Here is an 11,288-nt window from a genome sequence, read left to right as displayed (position 1 = left end):
AGCTTTGGCTGTATGCTTGGGGTCATTGTCCATCTGTACTATGAAGCGCCGTCCGATCAACTTTGCGGCATTTGGCTGAATCTGGGCTGAAAGTATATCCCGGTACACTTCAGAATTCATCCGGCTACTCTTGTCTGCTGTTATGTCATCAATAAACACAAGTGACCCAGTGCCATTGAAAGCCATGCATGCTCATGCCATCACGTTGCCTCCACCATGTTTTACAGAGGATGTGGTGTGCCTTGGATCATGTGCCGTTCCCTTTCTTCTCCACACTTTTTTCTTCCCATCATTCTGGTACAGGTTGATCTTTGTCTCATCTGTCCATAGAATACTTTTCCAGAACTGAGCTGGCTTCATGAGGTGTTTTTCAGCAAATGTAACTCTGGCCTGTCTATTTTTGGAATTGATGAATGGTTTGCATCTAGATGTGAACCCTTTGTATTTACTTTCATGGAGTCTTCTCTTTACTGGTGACTTAGAGACAGATACACCTACTTCACTGAGAGTGTTCTGGACTTCAGTTGATGTTGTGAACGGGTTCTTCTTCACCAAAGAAAGTATGCGGCGATCATCCACCACTGTTGTCATCCGTGGACGCCCAGGCCTTTTTTAGTTCCCAAGCTCACTAGTCAATTCCTTTTTTCTCAGAATGTACCCGACTGTTGATTTTGCTACTCCAAGCATGTCTGCTATCTCTCTGATGGATTTTTTCTTTTTTTTCAGCCTCAGGATGTTCTGCTTCACCTCAATTGAGAGTTCCTTAGACCGCATGTTGTCTGGTCACAGCAACAGCTTCCAAATGCAAAACCACACACCTGTAATCAACCCCAGACCTTTTAACTACATTGATTACAGGTTAACGAGGGAGAAGCCTTCAGAGTTAATTGCAGCCCTTAGAGTCACTTGTCCAATTACTTTTGGTCCCTTGAAAAAGAGGAGGCTATGCATTACAGAGCTATGATTCCTAAACCCTTTCTCCAATTTGGATGTGAAAACTCTCATATTGCAGCTGGGAGTGTGCACTTTCAGCCCATATTATATATAGAATTGTATTTCTGAACATGTTTTTGTAAACAGCTAAAATAACAAAACTTGTGTCACTGTCCAAATATTTCTGGACCTAACTGTATATCATTTTATATATATATATATATATATATATATATATATATATATATATATATATATATAATGTGTGTGTGTATATATACAATTTTATATATATATATATATATATATATATATCTGTCTATCTGTAAATTATATATAATTAATATATATCTATATAATATAAATATATATATAAAATGAAAATATATATATACACCGTATATATTGCTGCATAGCTTAGGGCCCTGGCTGTACGATCTGTAACATTACGTGTCAGAAAACGTAATGATTTTTAATTAGCGGTATCTCTGCTAACGATCTGCGGTGCGTGACGCTCCGTGAAGGAGGCGAAGACCCCGCAGCTCATTGCCCAGGAGCTCATTACACCAGTGAAGCCCAGGCCCATCCGTACGCGCTGCACATTAGCGATTCAGAGCAGGTCAGACCGTCACGCAAAGAAGGACAACGACATGGACAAGACGCTATTACATGGGCCTGCACATGCCGAGACGAAAATCTGTACATCACTGAAAGAAGGGGACATAACTAATAGATGGAATGATGCTAACTATATGATGTACATATATAATTATATACAGGAGATGCCCAGGTTATACCGGCTGTACATATATAATTATATACAGGAGATGCCCAGGTTATACCGGCTGTACATGTATAATTATATACAGGAGATACCCAGGTTATACCAGCTGTACATATATAATTATATACAGGAGATGCCCAGGTTATACCAGCTGTACATATATAATTATATACAGGGGATGCCCAGGTTATACCGGCTGTACATATATAATTATATACAGGGGATGCCCAGGTTATACCAGCTGTACATATATAATTATATACAGGGGATGCCCAGGTTATACCAGCTGTTCATATATAATTATATACAGGAGATGCCCAGGTTATACCGGCTGTACATATATAATTATATACAGGAGATACCCAGGTTATACCAGCTGTACATATATAATTATATACAGGAGATGCCCAGGTTATACCAGCTGTACATATATAATTATATACAGGGGATGCCCAGGTTATACCAGCTATACATATATAATTATATACAGGAGATGCCCAGGTTATACCGGCTGTACATATATAATTATATACAGGAGATGCCCAGGTTATACCAGCTGCACATATATAATTATATACAGGAGATGCCCAGGTTATACCAGCTGTACATATATAATTATATACAGGAGATGCCCAGGTTATACCAGCTGTACATATATAATTATATACAGGAGATGCCCAGGTTATACCGGCTGTACATATATAATTATATACAGGAGATGCCCAGGTTATACCGGCTGTACATGTATAATTATATACAGGAGATACCCAGGTTATACCAGCTGTACATATATAATTATATACAGGAGATGCCCAGGTTATACCAGCTGTACATGTATAATTATATACAGGGGATGCCCAGGTTATACCGGCTGTACATATATAATTATATACAGGGGATGCCCAGGTTATACCAGCTGTACATATATAATTATATACAGGGGATGCCCAGGTTATACCAGCTGTTCATATATAATTATATACAGGAGATGCCCAGGTTATACCGGCTGTACATATATAATTATATACAGGAGATACCCAGGTTATACCAGCTGTACATATATAATTATATACAGGAGATGCCCAGGTTATACCAGCTGTACATATATAATTATATACAGGGGATGCCCAGGTTATACCAGCTATACATATATAATTATATACAGGAGATGCCCAGGTTATACCGGCTGTACATATATAATTATATACAGGAGATGCCCAGGTTATACCAGCTGCACATATATAATTATATACAGGAGATGCCCAGGTTATACCAGCTGTACATATATAATTATATACAGGAGATGCCCAGGTTATACCAGCTGTACATATATAATTATATACAGGAGATGCCCAGGTTATACCGGCTGTACATATATAATTATATACAGGAGATGCCCAGGTTATACCGGCTGTACATGTATAATTATATACAGGAGATGCCCAGGTTATACCAGCTGTACATATATAATTATATACAGGAGATGTCCAGGTTATACCAGTTGTACATATATAATTATATACAGGAGATGCCCAGGTTATACCAGCTGTACATGTATAATTATATACAGGAGATGCCCAGGTTATACCGGCTGTACATGTATAATTATATACAGGAGATGCCCAGGTTATACCAGCTGTACATATATAATTATATACAGGAGATGCCCAGGATATACTGGCTGTACATATATATTTATATACAGGAGATGCCCAGGTTATACCAGCTGCACATATATAATTATATACAGGAGATGCCCAGGTTATACCGGCTGTACATATATAATTATATACAGGAGATGCCCAGGTTATACCGGCTGTACATGTATAATTATATACAGGAGATGCCCAGGTTATACCAGCTGTACATATATAATTATATACAGGAGATGCCCGGGTTATACCGGCTGTACATATATAATTATATACAGGAGATGCCCAGGTTATACCAGCTGTACATATATAATTATATACAGGAGATGCCCGGGTTATACCGGCTGTACATATATAATTATATACAGGAGATGCCCAGGTTATACCAGCTGTACATATATAATTATATACAGGAGATGCCCAGGTTATATCAGCTGTACATATATAATTATATACAGGAGATGCCCAGGTTATACCAGCTGTACATATATAATTATATACAGGAGATGCCCAGGTTATACCAGCTGTACATATATAATTATATACAGGAGATGCCCAGGTTATACCAGCTGTACATATATAATTATATACAGGAGATGCCCAGGTTATACCAGCTGTACATATGTAATTATATACAGGAGTTGCCTGGGTTATACCGGCTGTACATATATAATTATATATAGGGGATACCCAGGTTATAGCAGCTGTACATATATAATTATATACAGGAGATGCCCAGGTTATACCGGCTGTACATATATATTTATATACAGGAGATGCCCAGGTTATACCGGCTGTACATATATAATTATATACAGGAGATGCCCAGGTTATACCAGCTGTACATATATAATTATATACAGGAGATGCCCAGGTTATACCGGCTGTACATATATAATTATATACAGGAGATGCCCAGGTTATACCGGCTGTACATATATAATTATATACAGGAGATGACCAGATTATACCAGCTGTACATATATAATTATATACAGGAGATACCCAGGTTATACCAGCTGTACATATATAATTATATACAGGAGATGTCCAGGTTATACCAGCTGTACATATATAATTATATACAGGACGTACCCAGGTTATACCAGCTGTACATATGCAATTATATACAGGAGATACCCAGGTTATACCAGCTGTACATATATAATTATATACAGGAGATGCCCAGGTTATACCAGCTGTACATATATAATTATATATACAGGAGATGCCCAGGTTATACCGGCTGTACATATATAATTATATATACAGGAGATGTCCAGGTTATACCAGCTGTACATATATAATTATATACAGGACGTACCCAGGTTATACCAGCTGTACATATGCAATTATATACAGGAGATACCCAGGTTATACCAGCTGTACATATATAATTATATACAGGAGATGTCCAGGTTATACCAGCTGTACATATATAATTATATACAGGGGATGCCCAGGTTATACCAGCTGTACATATATAATTATATATACAGGAGATGTCCAGGTTATACCAGCTGTACATATATAATTATATACAGGACGTACCCAGGTTATACCAGCTGTACATATGCAATTATATACAGGAGATACCCAGGTTATACCAGCTGTACATATATAATTATATACAGGAGATGTCCAGGTTATACCAGCTGTACATATATAATTATATACAGGAGATGCCCAGGTTATACCGGTTGTACATATATAATTATATACAGGAGATGCCCAGGTTATACCGGCTGTACATATATAATTATATACAGGAGATGCCCGGGTTATACCAGCTGTACATATATAATTATATACAGGAGATGTCCAGGTTATACCAGCTGTACATATATAATTATATACAGGACGTACCCAGGTTATACCAGCTGTACATATGCAATTATATACAGGAGATACGCAGGTTATACCGCTATGCTCCACATCACTCTATACCAGATGTAAACTTGTATCCACTGCCCACTCTAATTATTCCCAGGTTATACCATGCTCCATAGCGCTATAGATATCACTTTACGCTGTATTGAGCACTGCCCCTATTTTTCTCTTTTGCCCAGTGCTGTGTTACATGTGTGGTCTCCAGTGCAGGGGGAATACTTGTGTCGTCTTTGTGTCGTCTTTGTGTCCTTCTTGTTGTCTTCCTGTTGTCTTCCCTGTTTCTTCCTGCTATCTTCCTTTGTGTCATCCTGGTGTCTTCCTTGTGTTTTCCTTGTGTCTTCCCTGTTTCTTCCTACTGTCGTCTTTGTGTCTTCCCGTTGTCGTCTCCATTTCTTCCTGCTGCCTTCTTTGTATCTTCCTGCTGTTTTCCCTGTTTCTTCCTGCTGTCTTCGCTGTTTTCCCTGTTTCTTCCTGGTCTCTTACTGTTGTCTTCTGTTTCTTCCTGTTGTCTTCCCTGTTTCTTCCTGTTGTCTGCTCTGTTTCTGCCTGTTGTCTTCCCTGTTTCTTTCCTGTTGTCTTCCCTGTTTCTTCCTGCTGTCTTCCCTGTTTCTTCCTGCTGTCTTCCCTTTTTATTCCTGCTCTCTTCCCTGTTTCTTCCTGCTGTCTTCCTGTTGTCTTCCCTGTTTCTTCCTGTTGTCTTCCCTGTTTCTTCCTGCTGTCTTCCCTGTTTCTTCCTGTTGTCTTCCCTATTTCTTCCTGCTGTCTTCCTGTTGTCTTCCCTGTTTCTTCCTGCTGTCTTCCCTGTTTCTTCCTGCTGTCTTCCCTGTTTCTTTCCTGTTGTCTTCCCTGTTTCTTCCTGTTGTCTTCCCTGTTTCTTCCTGCTGTCTTCCTGTTGTCTTCCCTGTTTCTTCCTGTTGTCTTCCCTGTTTCTTCCTCCTGTCTTCCCCGTTTCTTCCTGTTGTCTTCCCTGTTTCTTCCTGCTGTCTTCTCTGTATCTTCCTGCTGTCTTCCCTGTTTCTTCCTGCTGTCTTCCCTGTTTCTTCCTGCTGTCTTCCCTGTTTCTTCCTGTTGTCTTCCTGTTGTCTTCCCTGTTTCTTTCTCCTGTCTTCCCTATTTCTTCCTGCTGTCTTCCCTATTTCTTCCTGCTGTCTTCCCTGTTTCTTCCTGCTGTCTTCCCTGTTTCTTCCTGCTGTCTTCCCTTTTTATTCCTGCTCTCTTCCCTGTTTCTTCCTGCTGTCTTCCTGTTGTCTTCCCTGTTTCTTCCTGTTGTCTTCTCTGTTTCTTCCTGCTGTCTTCCCTGTTTCTTCCTGTTGTTTTCTCTGTTTCTTCCTGCTGTCTTCCCTGTTTCTTCCTGCTGTCTTCCCTGTTTCTTCCTGCTGTCTTCCCTGTTTCTTCCTGCTGTCTTCCCTGTTTCTTCCTGCTGTCTTCCCTGTTTCTTCCTGCTGTCTTCCCTGTTTCTTCCTGCTGTCTTCCCTTTTTCTTCCTGCTGTCTTCCCTGTTTCTTCCTGCTGTCTTCCCTGTTTCTTCCTGCTGTCTTCCTGTTGTCTTCCCTGTTTCTTCCTGTTGTCTTCCCTGTTTCTTCCTCCTGTCTTCCCCGTTTCTTCCTGTTGTCTTCCCTGTTTCTTCCTGCTGTCTTCCTGTTGTCTTCCCTGTTTCTTCCTGCTGTCTTCCCGGTTTCTTCCTGTTGTCTTCCCTGTTTCTTCCTGTTGTCTTCCCTGTTTCTTTCTCCTGTCTTCCCTGTTTCTTCCTGCTGTCTTTCCAGTTTCTTCCTGCTGTCTTTCCAGTTTCTTCCTGCTGTCTTTCCAGTTTCTTCCTGCTGTCTTTCCAGTTTCTTCCTGCTGTCTTTCCAGTTTTTTCCTGTTGTCTTTCCAGTTTCTTCCTGCTGTCTTCCCTGTTTCTTCCTGTTGCCTGTTGTCTTCCCTGTTTCTTCCTGCTGTCTTCCCTGTTTCTTCCTGCTGTCTTCCCTGTTTCTTCCTGCTGTCTTCCCTGTTTCTTCCTGTTGTCTTCCCTGTTTCTTCCTGCTGTCTTCCCTGTTTCTTCCTGCTGTCTTCGCTGTTTCTTCCTGCTGTCTTCGCTGTTTCTTCCTGCTGTCTTCCCTGTTTCTTCCTGCTGTCTTCCCTGTTTCTTCCTGCTGTCTTCTCTGTTTCTTCCTGCTGTCTTCCTGCTGTCTTTGCTGTTTCTTCCTGCTGTCTTCCCTGTTTCTTCCTGCTGTCTTCCCTGTTTCTTCCTGCTGTCTTCCCGGTTTCTTCCTGTTGTCTTCCCTGTTTCTTCCTGTTGTCTTCCCTGTTTCTTTCTCCTGTCTTCCCTGTTTCTTCCTGCTGTCTTCCCTGTTTCTTCCTGCTGTCTTCCCTTTTTATTCCTGCTCTCTTCCCTGTTTCTTCCTGCTGTCTTCCTGTTGTCTTCCCTGTTTCTTCCTGTTGTCTTCCCTGTTTGTTCCTGCTGTCTTCCCTGTTTCTTCCTGCTGTCTTCCCGGTTTCTTCCTGTTGTCTTCCCTGTTTCTTCCTGTTGTCTTCCCTGTTTCTTTCTCCTGTCTTCCCTGTTTCTTCCTGCTGTCTTCCCTGTTTCTTCCTGCTGTCTTCCCTTTTTATTCCTGCTCTCTTCCCTGTTTCTTCCTGCTGTCTTCCTGTTGTCTTCCCTGTTTCTTCCTGTTGTCTTCCCTGTTTCTTCCTGTTGTCTTCCCTGTTTCTTCTTGCTGTCTTCCCTGTTTCTTCCTGCTGTCTTCCCTGTTTCTTCCTGCTGTCTTCCCTGTTTCTTCCTGCTGTCTTCTCTGTTTCTTCCTGTTGTCTTCCCTATTTCTTCCTGCTGTCTTCCTGTTGTCTTCCCTGTTTCTTCCTGTTGTCTTCCCTGTTTCTTCCTGCTGTCTTCCCTGTTTCTTCCTGCTGTCTTCCCTGTTTCTTCCTGCTGTCTTCCCTGTTTCTTCCTGCTGTCTTCCCTGTTTCTTCCTGTTGTCTTCCCTGTTTCTTCCTGCTGTCTTCCCTGTTTCTTCCTGTTGTCTTCCCTGTTTCTTCTTGTTGTCTTCCTGCTGTTTCTTCCTATTTCTTCCTGTTGTCTTCCCTGTTTCTTCCTGTTGTCTTCCCTGTTTCTTCCTGTTGTCTTCCCTGTTTCTTCCTGTTGTCTTCCCTGTTTCTTCCTGTTGTCTTCCCTGTTTCTTCCCGCTGTCTTCCCTGTTTCTTCCTGCTGTCTTCCCTGTTTCTTCCTGCTGTCTTCCCTGTTTCTTCCTGCTGTCTTCCCTGTTTCTTCCTGCTGTCTTCCCTGTTTCTTCCTGCTGTCTTCCCTGTTTCTTCCTGCTGTCTTCCCTGTTTCTTCCTGCTGTCTTCCCTGTTTCTTCCTCCTGTCTTCCCTGTTTCTTCCTGTTGTCTTCCCTGTTTCTTCCTGTTGTCTTCCCTGTTTCTTTCTCCTGTCTTCCCTGTTTCTTTCTCCTGTCTTCCCTGTTTCTTCCTGCTGTCTTCCCTGTTTCTTCCTGCTGTCTTCCCTGTTTCTTCCTGCTGTCTTCCCTGTTTCTTCCTCCTGTCTTCCCTGTTTCTTCCTGCTGTCTTCCCTGTTTCTTCCTGCTGTCTTCCTATTGTCTTCCCTGTTTCTTCCTGCTGTCTTCCCTGTTTCTTCCTGTTTTCTTCCCTGTTTCTTCCTGCTGTCTTCCTTGTTTCTTTCTGTTGTCTTCCCTGTTTCTTTCTGTTGTCTTCCCTGTTTCTTCCTGCTGTCTTCCTGGTGTCTTCCTGCGGTCTTCCCTGTTTCTTCCTGCGGTCTTCCCTGTTTTTTTCCTGCTCTCTTCCCTTTTTCTTCCTGTGGTCTTCCCTGCTTCTTCCTGCTGTCTTCCTGTCATCTTCCCTGTTTCTTCCTGCTGTCTTTCCAGTTTCTTCCTGCTGTCTTTCCAGTTTCTTCCTGCTGTCTTTCCAGTTTCTTCCTGCTGTCTTTCCAGTTTTTTCCTGTTGTCTTTCCAGTTTCTTCCTGCTGTCTTCCCTGTTTCTTCCTGTTGCCTGTTGTCTTCCCTGTTTCTTCCTGCTGTCTTCCCTGTTTCTTCCTGCTGTCTTCCCTGTTTCTTCCTGCTGTCTTCCCTGTTTCTTCCTGCTGTCTTCCCTGTTTCTTAATCCTGTCTTCCCTGTTTCTTCCTGTTGTCTTCCCTGTTTGTTTCTCCTGTCTTCCCTGTTTCTTCCTGTTGTCTTCCCTGTTTCTTCCTGCTGTCTTCCTATTGTCTTCCCTGTTTCTTCCTGCTGTCTTCCCTGTTTCTTCCTGTTTTCTTCCCTGTTTCTTCCTGCTGTCTTCCTTGTTTCTTCCTGTTGTCTTCCCTATTTTTTCCTGCTGTCTTCCTGTTGTCTTCCCTGTTTCTTTCTGTTGTCTTCCCTGTTTCTTTCTGTTGTCTTCCCTGTTTCTTTCTGTTGTCTTCCCTGTTTCTTCCTGCTGTCTTCCCTGTTTCTTCCTGTTGTCTTCCCTGTTACTTCCTACTGTCTTCCTGCTGTTTCTTCCTGTTTCTTCCTGTTGTCTTCCCTGTTTCTTCCTGTTGTCTGCTCTGTTTCTGCCTGTTGTCTTCACTGTTTCTTCCTGCTGTCTTCTTGGTGTCTTCCTGCGGTCTTCCCTGTTTCTTCCTGCGGTCTTCCCTGTTTTTTTCCTGCTCTCTTCCCTTTTTCTTCCTGTGGTCTTCCCTGCTTCTTCCTGCTGTCTTCCTGTCATCTTTCCTTTTTCTTCCTGCTGTCTTTCCAGTTTCTTCCTGCTGTCTTTCCAGTTTCTTCCTGCTGTCTTTCCAGTTTTTTCCTGTTGTCTTTCCAGTTTCTTCCTGCTGTCTTCCCTGTTTCTTCCTGTTGCCTGTTTTCTTCCCTATTTCTTCCTGCTGTCTTCCCTGTTTCTTCTTGCTGTCTTCGCTGTTTCTTCCTGCTGTCTTCGCTGTTTCTTCCTGCTGTCTTCGCTGTTTCTTCCTGCTGTCTTCCCTGTTTCTTCCTGCTGTCTTCTCTGTTTCTTCCTGCTGTCTTCCTGCTGTCTTTGCTGTTTCTTTCTGCTGTCTTCCCTGTTTCTTTCTCCTGTCTTCCCTGTTTCTTCCTGCTGTCTTCCCTGGTTCTTCCTGCTGTCTTCCCTGTTTCTTCCTGCTTTCTTCCCTGTTTCTTCCTGCTTTCTTCCCTGTTTCTTCCTGCTGTCTTCCTGTTGTCTTTCCTGTTTCTTCCTGCTGTCTTCTTGCTTTCTTCCTGCTGTCTTCCCTGTTTCTTCCTGCTGTCTTCCCTGTTTCTTCCTGCTGTCTTCCCTGTTTCTTCCTGCTGTTTTCCCTGTTTCTTCCTGTTGTCTTCCCTATTTCTTCCTGCTGTCTTCCTGTTGTCTTCCCTGTTTCTTCCTGCTCTCTTCCCTGTTTCTTCCTGCTGTCTTCCTGTTGTCTTCCCTGTTTCTTCCTGTTGTCTTCCCTGTTTCTTCCTGCTGTCTTCCCTGTTTCTTCCTGCTGTCTTCCCTGTTTCTTTCTCCTGTCTTCCCTGTTTCTTTCTCCTGTCTTCCCTGTTTCTTCCTGCTGTCTTCCCTGTTTCTTCCCGCTGTCTTCCCTGTTTCTTCCTGCTGTCTTCCCTTTTTATTCCTGCTCTCTTCCCTGTTTCTTCCTGCTGTCTTCCTGTTGTCTTCCCTGTTTCTTCTTGCTGTTTTCCCTGTTTCTTCCTGCTGTCTTCCCTGTTTCTTCCTGTTGTCTTCCCTATTTCTTCCTGCTGTCTTCCTGTTGTCTTCCCTGTTTCTTCCTGTTGTCTTCCCTGTTTATTCCTGTTGTCTTCCCTGTTTCTTCCTGTTGTCTTCCCTGTTTCTTCCTGCTGTCTTCCTTGTTTCTTCCTGTTGTCTTCCCTATTTTTTCCTGCTGTCTTCCTGTTGTCTTCCCTGTTTCTTTCTGTTGTCTTCCCTGTTTCTTCCTGCTGTCTTCCCTGTTTCTTCCTGTTGTCTTCCCTGTTACTTCCTACTGTCTTCCTGCTGTTTCTTCCTGTTTCTTCCTGTTGTCTTCCCTGTTTCTTCCTGTTGTCTGTTCTGTTTCTGCCTGTTGTCTTCACTGTTTCTTCCTGCTGTCTTCCTGGTGTCTT

This window comes from Anomaloglossus baeobatrachus, chromosome 9 (assembly GCF_048569485.1).
Source record: "Anomaloglossus baeobatrachus isolate aAnoBae1 chromosome 9, aAnoBae1.hap1, whole genome shotgun sequence".
Taxonomy (NCBI): domain Eukaryota; kingdom Metazoa; phylum Chordata; class Amphibia; order Anura; family Aromobatidae; genus Anomaloglossus; species Anomaloglossus baeobatrachus.
Note: the sequence above shows the minus strand (reverse complement) of the source record.